General features: G+C 32.1%; 28 non-coding genes across 28 annotated transcripts; all 28 read right to left on the bottom strand.

The window, feature by feature from the left end:
- Positions 1-753: 753 nt before the first annotated feature.
- On the bottom strand, positions 754-835 carry TRNAS-AGA (transfer RNA serine (anticodon AGA)). Its single transcript has one exon. It is a non-coding gene; the product is annotated as a tRNA-Ser (tRNA).
- A 126-nt stretch (positions 836-961) lies between these two features.
- Positions 962-1,051, bottom strand: TRNAY-GUA (transfer RNA tyrosine (anticodon GUA)). Its single transcript is given in 2 exon segments — positions 962-997; positions 1,015-1,051. It is a non-coding gene; the product is annotated as a tRNA-Tyr (tRNA).
- A 1,083-nt stretch (positions 1,052-2,134) lies between these two features.
- On the bottom strand, positions 2,135-2,216 carry TRNAS-AGA (transfer RNA serine (anticodon AGA)). The gene has a single exon. It is a non-coding gene; the product is annotated as a tRNA-Ser (tRNA).
- Positions 2,217-2,342: 126 nt separating this feature from the next.
- TRNAY-GUA (transfer RNA tyrosine (anticodon GUA)) lies at positions 2,343-2,432 on the bottom strand. Its single transcript is given in 2 exon segments — positions 2,343-2,378; positions 2,396-2,432. It is a non-coding gene; the product is annotated as a tRNA-Tyr (tRNA).
- A 1,093-nt stretch (positions 2,433-3,525) lies between these two features.
- Positions 3,526-3,607, bottom strand: TRNAS-AGA (transfer RNA serine (anticodon AGA)). Its single transcript has one exon. It is a non-coding gene; the product is annotated as a tRNA-Ser (tRNA).
- A 126-nt stretch (positions 3,608-3,733) lies between these two features.
- Positions 3,734-3,823, bottom strand: TRNAY-GUA (transfer RNA tyrosine (anticodon GUA)). Its single transcript is given in 2 exon segments — positions 3,734-3,769; positions 3,787-3,823. It is a non-coding gene; the product is annotated as a tRNA-Tyr (tRNA).
- A 1,093-nt stretch (positions 3,824-4,916) lies between these two features.
- Positions 4,917-4,998, bottom strand: TRNAS-AGA (transfer RNA serine (anticodon AGA)). The gene has a single exon. It is a non-coding gene; the product is annotated as a tRNA-Ser (tRNA).
- A 126-nt stretch (positions 4,999-5,124) lies between these two features.
- On the bottom strand, positions 5,125-5,214 carry TRNAY-GUA (transfer RNA tyrosine (anticodon GUA)). The gene is given in 2 exon segments: positions 5,125-5,160; positions 5,178-5,214. It is a non-coding gene; the product is annotated as a tRNA-Tyr (tRNA).
- A 1,093-nt stretch (positions 5,215-6,307) lies between these two features.
- Positions 6,308-6,389, bottom strand: TRNAS-AGA (transfer RNA serine (anticodon AGA)). Its single transcript has one exon. It is a non-coding gene; the product is annotated as a tRNA-Ser (tRNA).
- A 126-nt stretch (positions 6,390-6,515) lies between these two features.
- TRNAY-GUA (transfer RNA tyrosine (anticodon GUA)) lies at positions 6,516-6,605 on the bottom strand. The gene is given in 2 exon segments: positions 6,516-6,551; positions 6,569-6,605. It is a non-coding gene; the product is annotated as a tRNA-Tyr (tRNA).
- Positions 6,606-7,698: 1,093 nt separating this feature from the next.
- On the bottom strand, positions 7,699-7,780 carry TRNAS-AGA (transfer RNA serine (anticodon AGA)). The gene has a single exon. It is a non-coding gene; the product is annotated as a tRNA-Ser (tRNA).
- A 126-nt stretch (positions 7,781-7,906) lies between these two features.
- Positions 7,907-7,996, bottom strand: TRNAY-GUA (transfer RNA tyrosine (anticodon GUA)). The gene is given in 2 exon segments: positions 7,907-7,942; positions 7,960-7,996. It is a non-coding gene; the product is annotated as a tRNA-Tyr (tRNA).
- A 1,093-nt stretch (positions 7,997-9,089) lies between these two features.
- TRNAS-AGA (transfer RNA serine (anticodon AGA)) lies at positions 9,090-9,171 on the bottom strand. The gene has a single exon. It is a non-coding gene; the product is annotated as a tRNA-Ser (tRNA).
- A 126-nt stretch (positions 9,172-9,297) lies between these two features.
- Positions 9,298-9,387, bottom strand: TRNAY-GUA (transfer RNA tyrosine (anticodon GUA)). The gene is given in 2 exon segments: positions 9,298-9,333; positions 9,351-9,387. It is a non-coding gene; the product is annotated as a tRNA-Tyr (tRNA).
- Positions 9,388-10,470: 1,083 nt separating this feature from the next.
- On the bottom strand, positions 10,471-10,552 carry TRNAS-AGA (transfer RNA serine (anticodon AGA)). The gene has a single exon. It is a non-coding gene; the product is annotated as a tRNA-Ser (tRNA).
- Positions 10,553-10,678: 126 nt separating this feature from the next.
- TRNAY-GUA (transfer RNA tyrosine (anticodon GUA)) lies at positions 10,679-10,768 on the bottom strand. Its single transcript is given in 2 exon segments — positions 10,679-10,714; positions 10,732-10,768. It is a non-coding gene; the product is annotated as a tRNA-Tyr (tRNA).
- A 1,093-nt stretch (positions 10,769-11,861) lies between these two features.
- TRNAS-AGA (transfer RNA serine (anticodon AGA)) lies at positions 11,862-11,943 on the bottom strand. Its single transcript has one exon. It is a non-coding gene; the product is annotated as a tRNA-Ser (tRNA).
- Positions 11,944-12,069: 126 nt separating this feature from the next.
- On the bottom strand, positions 12,070-12,159 carry TRNAY-GUA (transfer RNA tyrosine (anticodon GUA)). Its single transcript is given in 2 exon segments — positions 12,070-12,105; positions 12,123-12,159. It is a non-coding gene; the product is annotated as a tRNA-Tyr (tRNA).
- Positions 12,160-13,242: 1,083 nt separating this feature from the next.
- On the bottom strand, positions 13,243-13,324 carry TRNAS-AGA (transfer RNA serine (anticodon AGA)). The gene has a single exon. It is a non-coding gene; the product is annotated as a tRNA-Ser (tRNA).
- A 126-nt stretch (positions 13,325-13,450) lies between these two features.
- Positions 13,451-13,540, bottom strand: TRNAY-GUA (transfer RNA tyrosine (anticodon GUA)). The gene is given in 2 exon segments: positions 13,451-13,486; positions 13,504-13,540. It is a non-coding gene; the product is annotated as a tRNA-Tyr (tRNA).
- Positions 13,541-14,623: 1,083 nt separating this feature from the next.
- On the bottom strand, positions 14,624-14,705 carry TRNAS-AGA (transfer RNA serine (anticodon AGA)). The gene has a single exon. It is a non-coding gene; the product is annotated as a tRNA-Ser (tRNA).
- A 126-nt stretch (positions 14,706-14,831) lies between these two features.
- Positions 14,832-14,921, bottom strand: TRNAY-GUA (transfer RNA tyrosine (anticodon GUA)). Its single transcript is given in 2 exon segments — positions 14,832-14,867; positions 14,885-14,921. It is a non-coding gene; the product is annotated as a tRNA-Tyr (tRNA).
- A 1,093-nt stretch (positions 14,922-16,014) lies between these two features.
- TRNAS-AGA (transfer RNA serine (anticodon AGA)) lies at positions 16,015-16,096 on the bottom strand. The gene has a single exon. It is a non-coding gene; the product is annotated as a tRNA-Ser (tRNA).
- A 126-nt stretch (positions 16,097-16,222) lies between these two features.
- On the bottom strand, positions 16,223-16,312 carry TRNAY-GUA (transfer RNA tyrosine (anticodon GUA)). The gene is given in 2 exon segments: positions 16,223-16,258; positions 16,276-16,312. It is a non-coding gene; the product is annotated as a tRNA-Tyr (tRNA).
- Positions 16,313-17,395: 1,083 nt separating this feature from the next.
- TRNAS-AGA (transfer RNA serine (anticodon AGA)) lies at positions 17,396-17,477 on the bottom strand. Its single transcript has one exon. It is a non-coding gene; the product is annotated as a tRNA-Ser (tRNA).
- A 126-nt stretch (positions 17,478-17,603) lies between these two features.
- On the bottom strand, positions 17,604-17,693 carry TRNAY-GUA (transfer RNA tyrosine (anticodon GUA)). The gene is given in 2 exon segments: positions 17,604-17,639; positions 17,657-17,693. It is a non-coding gene; the product is annotated as a tRNA-Tyr (tRNA).
- A 1,093-nt stretch (positions 17,694-18,786) lies between these two features.
- On the bottom strand, positions 18,787-18,868 carry TRNAS-AGA (transfer RNA serine (anticodon AGA)). The gene has a single exon. It is a non-coding gene; the product is annotated as a tRNA-Ser (tRNA).
- Positions 18,869-18,994: 126 nt separating this feature from the next.
- Positions 18,995-19,084, bottom strand: TRNAY-GUA (transfer RNA tyrosine (anticodon GUA)). Its single transcript is given in 2 exon segments — positions 18,995-19,030; positions 19,048-19,084. It is a non-coding gene; the product is annotated as a tRNA-Tyr (tRNA).
- Between the last annotated feature and the right edge of the window lie 324 nt (positions 19,085-19,408).

Below are 19,408 nucleotides of genomic sequence, written 5' to 3'. Positions count from 1 at the left end.
TAATTGTTGAAGAAATAATGGGGCCCAAATATAATATTGCAGCAAAACAAAATATAGAAAAAGCTACGTTGCATATGTAAATTAAAATCAACTAATCAAAAATATGCCATATCAAAATCGTATCTACCTTAGAACTCACAAATTAACAGATTTATCTACTAACAATTGGGCTTAATTTTGCACATTCTAATGACCAAATGTATTTGATATTTTGCTAGATATAGCTTTAAAACATCAACACTTTTTCACTTTTCAAATTTAGCTTGTTTTTTTAACTGTTTAATTGTTCAAGAAATAATGGAGCCCAAATATAATCTTGCAGCAAACCAAAATATGGAAAGCTAATTTCTTTATGTAAATTAAAATCAACTAATCAAAAATATGCCATATCAAAACACAATTTGTCTTGTATCTACCTTAGAACTCACAGATTAACAGATTAATCTCCTAACAATTGATCTTAATTTTGCACCTTCTAGTGTGCCAAATGTCTTTGATATTTTGCTAGATATACAAACATTTCTTTCAATGTTGACATTGAATATGCATTTCCAAATAAATAAAAGGTAATCAGTGTGGCTGCTAAGAGTGACTGGGCTTAGGCTCAATGAATGGAAGAAAATGTGTGAAAGATAAAAAAGAGAACAGACTGGCATCCCAAATATTTTGATGCACTAATGCCTGTTCTCACTCTTAGCATCACTAGCTGCAAGATTTGGTAAAATTTGAAGAAAAAGAAAACATCAATCTGCACGTAGTCGGCAGGATTTGAACCTACGCGGGGAGACCCCAATGGATTTCTAGTCCATCGCCTTAACCACTCGGCCACAACTACCTCACATGTGTTAAAGTGTTTATTTTAACATAATTAGGAGAAGGGTTTATGTTTTGCATGGTTTGCATGGTTTAGAATGTGTAAAATTACATAAATGGCCATCTAAGATAATAAAAAAAAATTGTTTCCTTCGAGCCAGAATTGAACCAGCGACCTAAGGATTGCTGTACCAAACTCCTCTACAGTCCTCCGCTCTACCAGCTGAGCTATCGAAGGTTCCCTATAGAAATCATCTACACTATATCTGATGGAGTGGACATGTAAAACTTTTCACTATCTAAAACTTACCCAATAAAGTAATTAAACTAGACAAAAGTTATTTATATGTTTATTCCTGTTTTGCATAAGCATCACAAATAATCATGCTTAATGATTTGCTAAATATCACCAGAAGTTTAACTTAAATTTGTTATTTTTCTATCATCTGGCAACAGCTAGTTTAGAAAGCAGTTTTCATAGATCTTCCATCTGTAGCCACATTTACATCAAGATTAGAGATACTTTAAAATATCAACACTTTTTCACTTTTCAAATTTAGCTTGTTTTTTTAAGTGTTTAATTGTTGAAGAAATAATGGGGCCCAAATATAATATTGCAGCAAAACAAAATATAGAAAAAGCTACGTTGCATATGTAAATTAAAATCAACTAATCAAAAATATGCCATATCAAAATCGTATCTACCTTAGAACTCACAAATTAACAGATTTATCTACTAACAATTGGGCTTAATTTTGCACATTCTAATGACCAAATGTATTTGATATTTTGCTAGATATAGCTTTAAAACATCAACACTTTTTCACTTTTCAAATTTAGCTTGTTTTTTTAACTGTTTAATTGTTCAAGAAATAATGGAGCCCAAATATAATCTTGCAGCAAACCAAAATATGGAAAGCTAATTTCTTTATGTAAATTAAAATCAACTAATCAAAAATATGCCATATCAAAACACAATTTGTCTTGTATCTACCTTAGAACTCACAGATTAACAGATTAATCTCCTAACAATTGATCTTAATTTTGCACCTTCTAGTGTGCCAAATGTCTTTGATATTTTGCTAGATATACAAACATTTCTTTCAATGTTGACATTGAATATGCATTTCCAAATAAATAAAAGGTAATCAGTGTGGCTGCTAAGAGTGACTGGGCTTAGGCTCAATGAATGGAAGAAAATGTGTGAAAGATAAAAAAGAGAACAGACTGGCATCCCAAATATTTTGATGCACTAATGCCTGTTCTCACTCTTAGCATCACTAGCTGCAAGATTTGAAGAAAAAGAAAACATCAATCTGCACGTAGTCGGCAGGTTTTGAACCTACGCGGGGAGACCCCAATGGATTTCTAGTCCATCGCCTTAACCACTCGGCCACAACTACCTCACATGTGTTAAAGTGTTTATTTTAACATAATTAGGAGAAGGGTTTATGTTTTGCATGGTTTGCATGGTTTAGAATGTGTAAAATTACATAAATGGCCATCTAAGATAATAAAAAAAAATTGTTTCCTTCGAGCCGGAATTGAACCAGCGACCTAAGGATTGCTGTACCAAACTCCTCTACAGTCCTCCGCTCTACCAGCTGAGCTATCGAAGGTTCCCTATAGAAATCATCTACACTATATCTGATGGAGTGGACATGCAAAACTTTTCACTATCTAAAACTTACCCAATAAAGTAATTAAACTAGACAAAAGTTATTTATATGTTTATTCCTGTTTTGCATAAGCATCACAAATAATCATGCTTAATGATTTGCTAAATATCACCAGAAGTTTAACTTAAATTTGTTATTTTTCTATCATCTGGCAACAGCTAGTTTAGACAGCAGTTTTCATAGATCTTCCATCTGTAGCCACATTTACATCAAGATTAGAGATACTTTAAAATATCAACACTTTTTCACTTTTCAAATTTAGCTTGTTTTTTTAAGTGTTTAATTGTTGAAGAAATAATGGGGCCCAAATATAATATTGCAGCAAAACAAAATATAGAAAAAGCTACGTTGCATATGTAAATTAAAATCAACTAATCAAAAATATGCCATATCAAAATCGTATCTACCTTAGAACTCACAAATTAACAGATTTATCTACTAACAATTGGGCTTAATTTTGCACATTCTAATGACCAAATGTATTTGATATTTTGCTAGATATAGCTTTAAAACATCAACACTTTTTCACTTTTCAAATTTAGCTTGTTTTTTTAACTGTTTAATTGTTCAAGAAATAATGGAGCCCAAATATAATCTTGCAGCAAACCAAAATATGGAAAGCTAATTTCTTTATGTAAATTAAAATCAACAAATCAAAAATATGCCATATCAAAACACAATTTGTCTTGTATCTACCTTAGAACTCACAGATTAACAGATTAATCTCCTAACAATTGATCTTAATTTTGCACCTTCTAGTGTGCCAAATGTCTTTGATATTTTGCTAGATATACAAACATTTCTTTCAATGTTGACATTGAATATGCATTTCCAAATAACTAAAAGGTAATCAGTGTGGCTGCTAAGAGTGACTGGGCTTAGGCTCAATGAATGGAAGAAAATGTGTGAAAGATAAAAAAGAGAACAGACTGGCATCCCAAATATTTTGATGCACTAATGCCTGTTCTCACTCTTAGCATCACTAGCTGCAAGATTTGGTAAAATTTGAAGAAAAAGAAAACATCAATCTGCACGTAGTCGGCAGGATTTGAACCTACGCGGGGAGACCCCAATGGATTTCTAGTCCATCGCCTTAACCACTCGGCCACAACTACCTCACATGTGTTAAAGTGTTTATTTTAACATAATTAGGAGAAGGGTTTATGTTTTGCATGGTTTGCATGGTTTAGAATGTGTAAAATTACATAAATGGCCATCTAAGATAATAAAAAAAAATTGTTTCCTTTGAGCCGGAATTGAACCAGCGACCTAAGGATTGCTGTACCAAACTCCTCTACAGTCCTCCGCTCTACCAGCTGAGCTATCGAAGGTTCCCTATAGAAATCATCTACACTATATCTGATGGAGTGGACATGTAAAACTTTTCACTATCTAAAACTTACCCAATAAAGTAATTAAACTAGACAAAAGTTATTTATATGTTTATTCCTGTTTTGCATAAGCATCACAAATAATCATGCTTAATGATTTGCTAAATATCACCAGAAGTTTAACTTAAATTTGTTATTTTTCTATCATCTGGCAACAGCTAGTTTAGACAGCAGTTTTCATAGATCTTCCATCTGTAGCCACATTTACATCAAGATTAGAGATACTTTAAAATATCAACACTTTTTCACTTTTCAAATTTAGCTTGTTTTTTTAAGTGTTTAATTGTTGAAGAAATAATGGGGCCCAAATATAATATTGCAGCAAAACAAAATATAGAAAAAGCTACGTTGCATATGTAAATTAAAATCAACTAATCAAAAATATGCCATATCAAAATCGTATCTACCTTAGAACTCACAAATTAACAGATTTATCTACTAACAATTGGGCTTAATTTTGCACATTCTAATGACCAAATGTATTTGATATTTTGCTAGATATAGCTTTAAAACATCAACACTTTTTCACTTTTCAAATTTAGCTTGTTTTTTTAACTGTTTAATTGTTCAAGAAATAATGGAGCCCAAATATAATCTTGCAGCAAACCAAAATATGGAAAGCTAATTTCTTTATGTAAATTAAAATCAACAAATCAAAAATATGCCATATCAAAACACAATTTGTCTTGTATCTACCTTAGAACTCACAGATTAACAGATTAATCTCCTAACAATTGATCTTAATTTTGCACCTTCTAGTGTGCCAAATGTCTTTGATATTTTGCTAGATATACAAACATTTCTTTCAATGTTGACATTGAATATGCATTTCCAAATAAATAAAAGGTAATCAGTGTGGCTGCTAAGAGTGACTGGGCTTAGGCTCAATGAATGGAAGAAAATGTGTGAAAGATAAAAAAGAGAACAGACTGGCATCCCAAATATTTTGATGCACTAATGCCTGTTCTCACTCTTAGCATCACTAGCTGCAAGATTTGGTAAAATTTGAAGAAAAAGAAAACATCAATCTGCACGTAGTCGGCAGGATTTGAACCTACGCGGGGAGACCCCAATGGATTTCTAGTCCATCGCCTTAACCACTCGGCCACAACTACCTCACATGTGTTAAAGTGTTTATTTTAACATAATTAGGAGAAGGGTTTATGTTTTGCATGGTTTGCATGGTTTAGAATGTGTAAAATTACATAAATGGCCATCTAAGATAATAAAAAAAAATTGTTTCCTTCGAGCCGGAATTGAACCAGCGACCTAAGGATTGCTGTACCAAACTCCTCTACAGTCCTCCGCTCTACCAGCTGAGCTATCGAAGGTTCCCTATAGAAATCATCTACACTATATCTGATGGAGTGGACATGTAAAACTTTTCACTATCTAAAACTTACCCAATAAAGTAATTAAACTAGACAAAAGTTATTTATATGTTTATTCCTGTTTTGCATAAGCATCACAAATAATCATGCTTAATGATTTGCTAAATATCACCAGAAGTTTAACTTAAATTTGTTATTTTTCTATCATCTGGCAACAGCTAGTTTAGACAGCAGTTTTCATAGATCTTCCATCTGTAGCCACATTTACATCAAGATTAGAGATACTTTAAAATATCAACACTTTTTCACTTTTCAAATTTAGCTTGTTTTTTTAAGTGTTTAATTGTTGAAGAAATAATGGGGCCCAAATATAATATTGCAGCAAAACAAAATATAGAAAAAGCTACGTTGCATATGTAAATTAAAATCAACTAATCAAAAATATGCCATATCAAAATCGTATCTACCTTAGAACTCACAAATTAACAGATTTATCTACTAACAATTGGGCTTAATTTTGCACATTCTAATGACCAAATGTATTTGATATTTTGCTAGATATAGCTTTAAAACATCAACACTTTTTCACTTTTCAAATTTAGCTTGTTTTTTTAACTGTTTAATTGTTCAAGAAATAATGGAGCCCAAATATAATCTTGCAGCAAACCAAAATATGGAAAGCTAATTTCTTTATGTAAATTAAAATCAACAAATCAAAAATATGCCATATCAAAACACAATTTGTCTTGTATCTACCTTAGAACTCACAGATTAACAGATTAATCTCCTAACAATTGATCTTAATTTTGCACCTTCTAGTGTGCCAAATGTCTTTGATATTTTGCTAGATATACAAACATTTCTTTCAATGTTGACATTGAATATGCATTTCCAAATAAATAAAAGGTAATCAGTGTGGCTGCTAAGAGTGACTGGGCTTAGGCTCAATGAATGGAAGAAAATGTGTGAAAGATAAAAAAGAGAACAGACTGGCATCCCAAATATTTTGATGCACTAATGCCTGTTCTCACTCTTAGCATCACTAGCTGCAAGATTTGGTAAAATTTGAAGAAAAAGAAAACATCAATCTGCACGTAGTCGGCAGGATTTGAACCTACGCGGGGAGACCCCAATGGATTTCTAGTCCATCGCCTTAACCACTCGGCCACAACTACCTCACATGTGTTAAAGTGTTTATTTTAACATAATTAGGAGAAGGGTTTATGTTTTGCATGGTTTGCATGGTTTAGAATGTGTAAAATTACATAAATGGCCATCTAAGATAATAAAAAAAAATTGTTTCCTTTGAGCCGGAATTGAACCAGCGACCTAAGGATTGCTGTACCAAACTCCTCTACAGTCCTCCGCTCTACCAGCTGAGCTATCGAAGGTTCCCTATAGAAATCATCTACACTATATCTGATGGAGTGGACATGTAAAACTTTTCACTATCTAAAACTTACCCAATAAAGTAATTAAACTAGACAAAAGTTATTTATATGTTTATTCCTGTTTTGCATAAGCATCACAAATAATCATGCTTAATGATTTGCTAAATATCACCAGAAGTTTAACTTAAATTTGTTATTTTTCTATCATCTGGCAACAGCTAGTTTAGACAGCAGTTTTCATAGATCTTCCATCTGTAGCCACATTTACATCAAGATTAGAGATACTTTAAAATATCAACACTTTTTCACTTTTCAAATTTAGCTTGTTTTTTTAAGTGTTTAATTGTTGAAGAAATAATGGGGCCCAAATATAATATTGCAGCAAAACAAAATATAGAAAAAGCTACGTTGCATATGTAAATTAAAATCAACTAATCAAAAATATGCCATATCAAAATCGTATCTACCTTAGAACTCACAAATTAACAGATTTATCTACTAACAATTGGGCTTAATTTTGCACATTCTAATGACCAAATGTATTTGATATTTTGCTAGATATAGCTTTAAAACATCAACACTTTTTCACTTTTCAAATTTAGCTTGTTTTTTTAACTGTTTAATTGTTCAAGAAATAATGGAGCCCAAATATAATCTTGCAGCAAACCAAAATATGGAAAGCTAATTTCTTTATGTAAATTAAAATCAACAAATCAAAAATATGCCATATCAAAACACAATTTGTCTTGTATCTACCTTAGAACTCACAGATTAACAGATTAATCTCCTAACAATTGATCTTAATTTTGCACCTTCTAGTGTGCCAAATGTCTTTGATATTTTGCTAGATATACAAACATTTCTTTCAATGTTGACATTGAATATGCATTTCCAAATAAATAAAAGGTAATCAGTGTGGCTGCTAAGAGTGACTGGGCTTAGGCTCAATGAATGGAAGAAAATGTGTGAAAGATAAAAAAGAGAACAGACTGGCATCCCAAATATTTTGATGCACTAATGCCTGTTCTCACTCTTAGCATCACTAGCTGCAAGATTTGGTAAAATTTGAAGAAAAAGAAAACATCAATCTGCACGTAGTCGGCAGGATTTGAACCTACGCGTGGAGACCCCAATGGATTTCTAGTCCATCGCCTTAACCACTCGGCCACAACTACCTCACATGTGTTAAAGTGTTTATTTTAACATAATTAGGAGAAGGGTTTATGTTTTGCATGGTTTGCATGGTTTAGAATGTGTAAAATTACATAAATGGCCATCTAAGATAATAAAAAAAAATTGTTTCCTTCGAGCCGGAATTGAACCAGCGACCTAAGGATTGCTGTACCAAACTCCTCTACAGTCCTCCGCTCTACCAGCTGAGCTATCGAAGGTTCCCTATAGAAATCATCTACACTATATCTGATGGAGTGGACATGTAAAACTTTTCACTATCTAAAACTTACCCAATAAAGTAATTAAACTAGACAAAAGTTATTTATATGTTTATTCCTGTTTTGCATAAGCATCACAAATAATCATGCTTAATGATTTGCTAAATATCACCAGAAGTTTAACTTAAATTTGTTATTTTTCTATCATCTGGCAACAGCTAGTTTAGAAAGCAGTTTTCATAGATCTTCCATCTGTAGCCACATTTACATCAAGATTAGAGATACTTTAAAATATCAACACTTTTTCACTTTTCAAATTTAGCTTGTTTTTTTAAGTGTTTAATTGTTGAAGAAATAATGGGGCCCAAATATAATATTGCAGCAAAACAAAATATAGAAAAAGCTACGTTGCATATGTAAATTAAAATCAACTAATCAAAAATATGCCATATCAAAATCGTATCTACCTTAGAACTCACAAATTAACAGATTTATCTACTAACAATTGGGCTTAATTTTGCACATTCTAATGACCAAATGTATTTGATATTTTGCTAGATATAGCTTTAAAACATCAACACTTTTTCACTTTTCAAATTTAGCTTGTTTTTTTAACTGTTTAATTGTTCAAGAAATAATGGAGCCCAAATATAATCTTGCAGCAAACCAAAATATGGAAAGCTAATTTCTTTATGTAAATTAAAATCAACTAATCAAAAATATGCCATATCAAAACACAATTTGTCTTGTATCTACCTTAGAACTCACAGATTAACAGATTAATCTCCTAACAATTGATCTTAATTTTGCACCTTCTAGTGTGCCAAATGTCTTTGATATTTTGCTAGATATACAAACATTTCTTTCAATGTTGACATTGAATATGCATTTCCAAATAAATAAAAGGTAATCAGTGTGGCTGCTAAGAGTGACTGGGCTTAGGCTCAATGAATGGAAGAAAATGTGTGAAAGATAAAAAAGAGAACAGACTGGCATCCCAAATATTTTGATGCACTAATGCCTGTTCTCACTCTTAGCATCACTAGCTGCAAGATTTGGTAAAATTTGAAGAAAAAGAAAACATCAATCTGCACGTAGTCGGCAGGATTTGAACCTACGCGGGGAGACCCCAATGGATTTCTAGTCCATCGCCTTAACCACTCGGCCACAACTACCTCACATGTGTTAAAGTGTTTATTTTAACATAATTAGGAGAAGGGTTTATGTTTTGCATGGTTTGCATGGTTTAGAATGTGTAAAATTACATAAATGGCCATCTAAGATAATAAAAAAAAATTGTTTCCTTCGAGCCGGAATTGAACCAGCGACCTAAGGATTGCTGTACCAAACTCCTCTACAGTCCTCCGCTCTACCAGCTGAGCTATCGAAGGTTCCCTATAGAAATCATCTACACTATATCTGATGGAGTGGACATGTAAAACTTTTCACTATCTAAAACTTACCCAATAAAGTAATTAAACTAGACAAAAGTTATTTATATGTTTATTCCTGTTTTGCATAAGCATCACAAATAATCATGCTTAATGATTTGCTAAATATCACCAGAAGTTTAACTTAAATTTGTTATTTTTCTATCATCTGGCAACAGCTAGTTTAGAAAGCAGTTTTCATAGATCTTCCATCTGTAGCCACATTTACATCAAGATTAGAGATACTTTAAAATATCAACACTTTTTCACTTTTCAAATTTAGCTTGTTTTTTTAAGTGTTTAATTGTTGAAGAAATAATGGGGCCCAAATATAATATTGCAGCAAAACAAAATATAGAAAAAGCTACGTTGCATATGTAAATTAAAATCAACTAATCAAAAATATGCCATATCAAAATCGTATCTACCTTAGAACTCACAAATTAACAGATTTATCTACTAACAATTGGGCTTAATTTTGCACATTCTAATGACCAAATGTATTTGATATTTTGCTAGATATAGCTTTAAAACATCAACACTTTTTCACTTTTCAAATTTAGCTTGTTTTTTTAACTGTTTAATTGTTCAAGAAATAATGGAGCCCAAATATAATCTTGCAGCAAACCAAAATATGGAAAGCTAATTTCTTTATGTAAATTAAAATCAACTAATCAAAAATATGCCATATCAAAACACAATTTGTCTTGTATCTACCTTAGAACTCACAGATTAACAGATTAATCTCCTAACAATTGATCTTAATTTTGCACCTTCTAGTGTGCCAAATGTCTTTGATATTTTGCTAGATATACAAACATTTCTTTCAATGTTGACATTGAATATGCATTTCCAAATAAATAAAAGGTAATCAGTGTGGCTGCTAAGAGTGACTGGGCTTAGGCTCAATGAATGGAAGAAAATGTGTGAAAGATAAAAAAGAGAACAGACTGGCATCCCAAATATTTTGATGCACTAATGCCTGTTCTCACTCTTAGCATCACTAGCTGCAAGATTTGAAGAAAAAGAAAACATCAATCTGCACGTAGTCGGCAGGTTTTGAACCTACGCGGGGAGACCCTAATGGATTTCTAGTCCATCGCCTTAACCACTCGGCCACAACTACCTCACATGTGTTAAAGTGTTTATTTTAACATAATTAGGAGAAGGGTTTATGTTTTGCATGGTTTGCATGGTTTAGAATGTGTAAAATTACATAAATGGCCATCTAAGATAATAAAAAAAAATTGTTTCCTTCGAGCCGGAATTGAACCAGCGACCTAAGGATTGCTGTACCAAACTCCTCTACAGTCCTCCGCTCTACCAGCTGAGCTATCGAAGGTTCCCTATAGAAATCATCTACACTATATCTGATGGAGTGGACATGCAAAACTTTTCACTATCTAAAACTTACCCAATAAAGTAATTAAACTAGACAAAAGTTATTTATATGTTTATTCCTGTTTTGCATAAGCATCACAAATAATCATGCTTAATGATTTGCTAAATATCACCAGAAGTTTAACTTAAATTTGTTATTTTTCTATCATCTGGCAACAGCTAGTTTAGACAGCAGTTTTCATAGATCTTCCATCTGTAGCCACATTTACATCAAGATTAGAGATACTTTAAAATATCAACACTTTTTCACTTTTCAAATTTAGCTTGTTTTTTTAAGTGTTTAATTGTTGAAGAAATAATGGGGCCCAAATATAATATTGCAGCAAAACAAAATATAGAAAAAGCTACGTTGCATATGTAAATTAAAATCAACTAATCAAAAATATGCCATATCAAAATCGTATCTACCTTAGAACTCACAAATTAACAGATTTATCTACTAACAATTGGGCTTAATTTTGCACATTCTAATGACCAAATGTATTTGATATTTTGCTAGATATAGCTTTAAAACATCAACACTTTTTCACTTTTCAAATTTAGCTTGTTTTTTTAACTGTTTAATTGTTCAAGAAATAATGGAGCCCAAATATAATCTTGCAGCAAACCAAAATATGGAAAGCTAATTTCTTTATGTAAATTAAAATCAACTAATCAAAAATATGCCATATCAAAACACAATTTGTCTTGTATCTACCTTAGAACTCACAGATTAACAGATTAATCTCCTAACAATTGATCTTAATTTTGCACCTTCTAGTGTGCCAAATGTCTTTGATATTTTGCTAGATATACAAACATTTCTTTCAATGTTGACATTGAATATGCATTTCCAAATAAATAAAAGGTAATCAGTGTGGCTGCTAAGAGTGACTGGGCTTAGGCTCAATGAATGGAAGAAAATGTGTGAAAGATAAAAAAGAGAACAGACTGGCATCCCAAATATTTTGATGCACTAATGCCTGTTCTCACTCTTAGCATCACTAGCTGCAAGATTTGGTAAAATTTGAAGAAAAAGAAAACATCAATCTGCACGTAGTCGGCAGGATTTGAACCTACACAGGGAGACCCCAATGGATTTCTAGTCCATCGCCTTAACCACTCGGCCACAACTACCTCACATGTGTTAAAGTGTTTATTTTAACATAATTAGGAGAATGGTTTATGTTTTGCATGGTTTGCATGGTTTAGAATGTGTAAAATTACATAAATGGCCATCTAAGGTAATAAAAAAAAATTGTTTCCTTCGAGCCAGAATTGAACCAGCGACCTAAGGATTGCTGTACCAAACTCCTCTACAGTCCTCCGCTCTACCAGCTGAGCTATCGAAGGTTCCCTATAGAAATCATCTACACTATATCTGATGGAGTGGACATGTAAAACTTTTCACTATCTAAAACTTACCCAATAAAGTAATTAAACTAGACAAAAGTTATTTATATGTTTATTCCTGTTTTGCATAAGCATCACAAATAATCATGCTTAATGATTTGCTAAATATCACCAGAAGTTTAACTTAAATTTGTTATTTTTCTATCATCTGGCAACAGCTAGTTTAGAAAGCAGTTTTCATAGATCTTCCATCTGTAGCCACATTTACATCAAGATTAGAGATACTTTAAAATATCAACACTTTTTCACTTTTCAAATTTAGCTTGTTTTTTTAAGTGTTTAATTGTTGAAGAAATAATGGGGCCCAAATATAATATTGCAGCAAAACAAAATATAGAAAAAGCTACGTTGCATATGTAAATTAAAATCAACTAATCAAAAATATGCCATATCAAAATCGTATCTACCTTAGAACTCACAAATTAACAGATTTATCTACTAACAATTGGGCTTAATTTTGCACATTCTAATGACCAAATGTATTTGATATTTTGCTAGATATAGCTTTAAAACATCAACACTTTTTCACTTTTCAAATTTAGCTTGTTTTTTTAACTGTTTAATTGTTCAAGAAATAATGGAGCCCAAATATAATCTTGCAGCAAACCAAAATATGGAAAGCTAATTTCTTTATGTAAATTAAAATCAACTAATCAAAAATATGCCATATCAAAACACAATTTGTCTTGTATCTACCTTAGAACTCACAGATTAACAGATTAATCTCCTAACAATTGATCTTAATTTTGCACCTTCTAGTGTGCCAAATGTCTTTGATATTTTGCTAGATATACAAACATTTCTTTCAATGTTGACATTGAATATGCATTTCCAAATAAATAAAAGGTAATCAGTGTGGCTGCTAAGAGTGACTGGGCTTAGGCTCAATGAATGGAAGAAAATGTGTGAAAGATAAAAAAGAGAACAGACTGGCATCCCAAATATTTTGATGCACTAATGCCTGTTCTCACTCTTAGCATCACTAGCTGCAAGATTTGAAGAAAAAGAAAACATCAATCTGCACGTAGTCGGCAGGATTTGAACCTACGCGGGGAGACCCCAATGGATTTCTAGTCCATCGCCTTAACCACTCGGCCACAACTACCTCACATGTGTTAAAGTGTTTATTTTAACATAATTAGGAGAAGGGTTTATGTTTTGCATGGTTTGCATGGTTTAGAATGTGTAAAATTACATAAATGGCCATCTAAGATAATAAAAAAAAATTGTTTCCTTCGAGCCGGAATTGAACCAGCGACCTAAGGATTGCTGTACCAAACTCCTCTACAGTCCTCCGCTCTACCAGCTGAGCTATCGAAGGTTCCCTATAGAAATCATCTACACTATATCTGATGGAGTGGACATGTAAAACTTTTCACTATCTAAAACTTACCCAATAAAGTAATTAAACTAGACAAAAGTTATTTATATGTTTATTCCTGTTTTGCATAAGCATCACAAATAATCATGCTTAATGATTTGCTAAATATCACCAGAAGTTTAACTTAAATTTGTTATTTTTCTATCATCTGGCAACAGCTAGTTTAGAAAGCAGTTTTCATAGATCTTCCATCTGTAGCCACATTTACATCAAGATTAGAGATACTTTAAAATATCAACACTTTTTCACTTTTCAAATTTAGCTTGTTTTTTTAAGTGTTTAATTGTTGAAGAAATAATGGGGCCCAAATATAATATTGCAGCAAAACAAAATATAGAAAAAGCTACGTTGCATATGTAAATTAAAATCAACTAATCAAAAATATGCCATATCAAAATCGTATCTACCTTAGAACTCACAAATTAACAGATTTATCTACTAACAATTGGGCTTAATTTTGCACATTCTAATGACCAAATGTATTTGATATTTTGCTAGATATAGCTTTAAAACATCAACACTTTTTCACTTTTCAAATTTAGCTTGTTTTTTTAACTGTTTAATTGTTCAAGAAATAATGGAGCCCAAATATAATCTTGCAGCAAACCAAAATATGGAAAGCTAATTTCTTTATGTAAATTAAAATCAACTAATCAAAAATATGCCATATCAAAACACAATTTGTCTTGTATCTACCTTAGAACTCACAGATTAACAGATTAATCTCCTAACAATTGATCTTAATTTTGCACCTTCTAGTGTGCCAAATGTCTTTGATATTTTGCTAGATATACAAACATTTCTTTCAATGTTGACATTGAATATGCATTTCCAAATAAATAAAAGGTAATCAGTGTGGCTGCTAAGAGTGACTGGGCTTAGGCTCAATGAATGGAAGAAAATGTGTGAAAGATAAAAAAGAGAACAGACTGGCATCCCAAATATTTTGATGCACTAATGCCTGTTCTCACTCTTAGCATCACTAGCTGCAAGATTTGAAGAAAAAGAAAACATCAATCTGCACGTAGTCGGCAGGTTTTGAACCTACGCGGGGAGACCCTAATGGATTTCTAGTCCATCGCCTTAACCACTCGGCCACAACTACCTCACATGTGTTAAAGTGTTTATTTTAACATAATTAGGAGAAGGGTTTATGTTTTGCATGGTTTGCATGGTTTAGAATGTGTAAAATTACATAAGTGGCCATCTAAGATAATAAAAAAAAATTGTTTCCTTCGAGCCGGAATTGAACCAGCGACCTAAGGATTGCTGTACCAAACTCCTCTACAGTCCTCCGCTCTACCAGCTGAGCTATCGAAGGTTCCCTATAGAAATCATCTACACTATATCTGATGGAGTGGACATGCAAAACTTTTCACTATCTAAAACTTACCCAATAAAGTAATTAAACTAGACAAAAGTTATTTATATGTTTATTCCTGTTTTGCATAAGCATCACAAATAATCATGCTTAATGATTTGCTAAATATCACCAGAAGTTTAACTTAAATTTGTTATTTTTCTATCATCTGGCAACAGCTAGTTTAGACAGCAGTTTTCATAGATCTTCCATCTGTAGCCACATTTACATCAAGATTAGAGATACTTTAAAATATCAACACTTTTTCACTTTTCAAATTTAGCTTGTTTTTTTAAGTGTTTAATTGTTGAAGAAATAATGGGGCCCAAATATAATATTGCAGCAAAACAAAATATAGAAAAAGCTACGTTGCATATGTAAATTAAAATCAACTAATCAAAAATATGCCATATCAAAATCGTATCTACCTTAGAACTCACAAATTAACAGATTTATCTACTAACAATTGGGCTTAATTTTGCACATTCTAATGACCAAATGTATTTGATATTTTGCTAGATATAGCTTTAAAACATCAACACTTTTTCACTTTTCAAATTTAGCTTGTTTTTTTAACTGTTTAATTGTTCAAGAAATAATGGAGCCCAAATATAATCTTGCAGCAAACCAAAATATGGAAAGCTAATTTCTTTATGTAAATTAAAATCAACTAATCAAAAATATGCCATATCAAAACACAATTTGTCTTGTATCTACCTTAGAACTCACAGATTAACAGATTAATCTCCTAACAATTGATCTTAATTTTGCACCTTCTAGTGTGCCAAATGTCTTTGATATTTTGCTAGATATACAAACATTTCTTTCAATGTTGACATTGAATATGCATTTCCAAATAAATAAAAGGTAATCAGTGTGGCTGCTAAGAGTGACTGGGCTTAGGCTCAATGAATGGAAGAAAATGTGTGAAAGATAAAAAAGAGAACAGACTGGCATCCCAAATATTTTGATGCACTAATGCCTGTTCTCACTCTTAGCATCACTAGCTGCAAGATTTGGTAAAATTTGAAGAAAAAGAAAACATCAATCTGCACGTAGTCGGCAGGATTTGAACCTACACAGGGAGACCCCAATGGATTTCTAGTCCATCGCCTTAACCACTCGGCCACAACTACCTCACATGTGTTAAAGTGTTTATTTTAACATAATTAGGAGAATGGTTTATGTTTTGCATGGTTTGCATGGTTTAGAATGTGTAAAATTACATAAATGGCCATCTAAGGTAATAAAAAAAAATTGTTTCCTTCGAGCCAGAATTGAACCAGCGACCTAAGGATTGCTGTACCAAACTCCTCTACAGTCCTCCGCTCTACCAGCTGAGCTATCGAAGGTTCCCTATAGAAATCATCTACACTATATCTGATGGAGTGGACATGTAAAACTTTTCACTATCTAAAACTTACCCAATAAAGTAATTAAACTAGACAAAAGTTATTTATATGTTTATTCCTGTTTTGCATAAGCATCACAAATAATCATGCTTAATGATTTGCTAAATATCACCAGAAGTTTAACTTAAATTTGTTATTTTTCTATCATCTGGCAACAGCTAGTTTAGAAAGCAGTTTTCATAGATCTTCCATCTGTAGCCACATTTACATCAAGATTAGAGATACTTTAAAATATCAACACTTTTTCACTTTTCAAATTTAGCTTGTTTTTTTAAGTGTTTAATTGTTGAAGAAATAATGGGGCCCAAATATAATATTGCAGCAAAACAAAATATAGAAAAAGCTACGTTGCATATGTAAATTAAAATCAACTAATCAAAAATATGCCATATCAAAATCGTATCTACCTTAGAACTCACAAATTAACAGATTTATCTACTAACAATTGGGCTTAATTTTGCACATTCTAATGACCAAATGTATTTGATATTTTGCTAGATATAGCTTTAAAACATCAACACTTTTTCACTTTTCAAATTTAGCTTGTTTTTTTAACTGTTTAATTGTTCAAGAAATAATGGAGCCCAAATATAATCTTGCAGCAAACCAAAATATGGAAAGCTAATTTCTTTATGTAAATTAAAATCAACTAATCAAAAATATGCCATATCAAAACACAATTTGTCTTGTATCTACCTTAGAACTCACAGATTAACAGATTAATCTCCTAACAATTGATCTTAATTTTGCACCTTCTAGTGTGCCAAATGTCTTTGATATTTTGCTAGATATACAAACATTTCTTTCAATGTTGACATTGAATATGCATTTCCAAATAAATAAAAGGTAATCAGTGTGGCTGCTAAGAGTGACTGGGCTTAGGCTCAATGAATGGAAGAAAATGTGTGAAAGATAAAAAAGAGAACAGACTGGCATCCCAAATATTTTGATGCACTAATGCCTGTTCTCACTCTTAGCATCACTAGCTGCAAGATTTGAAGAAAAAGAAAACATCAATCTGCACGTAGTCGGCAGGTTTTGAACCTACGCGGGGAGACCCCAATGGATTTCTAGTCCATCGCCTTAACCACTCGGCCACAACTACCTCACATGTGTTAAAGTGTTTATTTTAACATAATTAGGAGAAGGGTTTATGTTTTGCATGGTTTGCATGGTTTAGAATGTGTAAAATTACATAAATGGCCATCTAAGATAATAAAAAAAAATTGTTTCCTTCGAGCCGGAATTGAACCAGCGACCTAAGGATTGCTGTACCAAACTCCTCTACAGTCCTCCGCTCTACCAGCTGAGCTATCGAAGGTTCCCTATAGAAATCATCTACACTATATCTGATGGAGTGGACATGCAAAACTTTTCACTATCTAAAACTTACCCAATAAAGTAATTAAACTAGACAAAAGTTATTTATATGTTTATTCCTGTTTTGCATAAGCATCACAAATAATCATGCTTAATGATTTGCTAAATATCACCAGAAGTTTAACTTAAATTTGTTATTTTTCTATCATCTGGCAACAGCTAGTTTAGACAGCAGTTTTCATAGATCTTCCATCTGTAGCCACATTTACATCAAGATTAGAGATACTTTAAAATATCAACACTTTTTCACTTTTCAAATTTAGCTTGTTTTTTTAAGTGTTTAATTGTTGAAGAAATAATGGGGCCCAAATATAATATTGCAGCAAAACAAAATATAGAAAAAGCTACGTTGCATATGTAAATTAAAATCAACTAATCAAAAATATGCCATATCAAAATCGTATCTACCTTAGAACTCACAAATTAACAGATTTATCTACTAACAATTGGGCTTAATTTTGCACATTCTAATGACCAAATGTATTTGATATTTTGCTAGATATAGCTTTAAAACATCAACACTTTTTCACTTTTCAAATTTAGCTTGTTTTTTTAACTGTTTAATTGTTCAAGAAATAATGGAGCCCAAATATAATCTTGCAGCAAACCAAAATATGGAAAGCTAATTTCTTTATGTAAATTAAAATCAACTAATCAAAAATATGCCATATCAAAACACAATTTGTCTTGTATCTACCTTAGAACTCACAGATTAACAGATTAATCTCCTAACAATTGATCTTAATTTTGCACCTTCTAGTGTGCCAAATGTCTTTGATATTTTGCTAGATATACAAACATTTCTTTCAATGTTGACATTGAATATGCATTTCCAAATAAATAAAAGGTAATCAGTGTGGCTGCTAAGAGTGACTGGGCTTAGGCTCAATGAATGGAAGAAAATGTGTGAAAGATAAAAAAGAGAACAGACTGGCATCCCAAATATTTTGATGCACTAATGCCTGTTCTCACTCTTAGCATCACTAGCTGCAAGATTTGGTAAAATTTGAAGAAAAAGAAAACATCAATCTGCACGTAGTCGGCAGGATTTGAACCTACGCGGGGAGACCCCAATGGATTTCTAGTCCATCGCCTTAACCACTCGGCCACAACTACCTCACATGTGTTAAAGTGTTTATTTTAACATAATTAGGAGAAGGGTTTATGTTTTGCATGGTTTGCATGGTTTAGAATGTGTAAAATTACATAAATGGCCATCTAAGATAATAAAAAAAAATTGTTTCCTTCGAGCCGGAATTGAACCAGCGACCTAAGGATTGCTGTACCAAACTCCTCTACAGTCCTCCGCTCTACCAGCTGAGCTATCGAAGGTTCCCTATAGAAATCATCTACACTATATCTGATGGAGTGGACATGTAAAACTTTTCACTATCTAAAACTTACCCAATAAAGTAATTAAACTAGACAAAAGTTATTTATATGTTTATTCCTGTTTTGCATAAGCATCACAAATAATCATGCTTAATGATTTGCTAAATATCACCAGAAGTTTAACTTAAATTTGTTATTTTTCTATCATCTGGCAACAGCTAGTTTAGAAAGCAGTTTTCATAGATCTTCCATCTGTAGCCACATTTACATCAAGATTAGAGATACTTTAAAATATCAACACTTTTTCACTTTTCAAATTTAGCT

The sequence above is a fragment of the Taudactylus pleione genome, unplaced genomic scaffold, assembly GCF_031769625.1.
Source record: "Taudactylus pleione unplaced genomic scaffold, aTauple2 ptg000050l, whole genome shotgun sequence".
NCBI lineage: Eukaryota > Metazoa > Chordata > Amphibia > Anura > Myobatrachidae > Taudactylus > Taudactylus pleione.
This window is presented reverse-complemented; position numbering and strand designations above follow the sequence as displayed.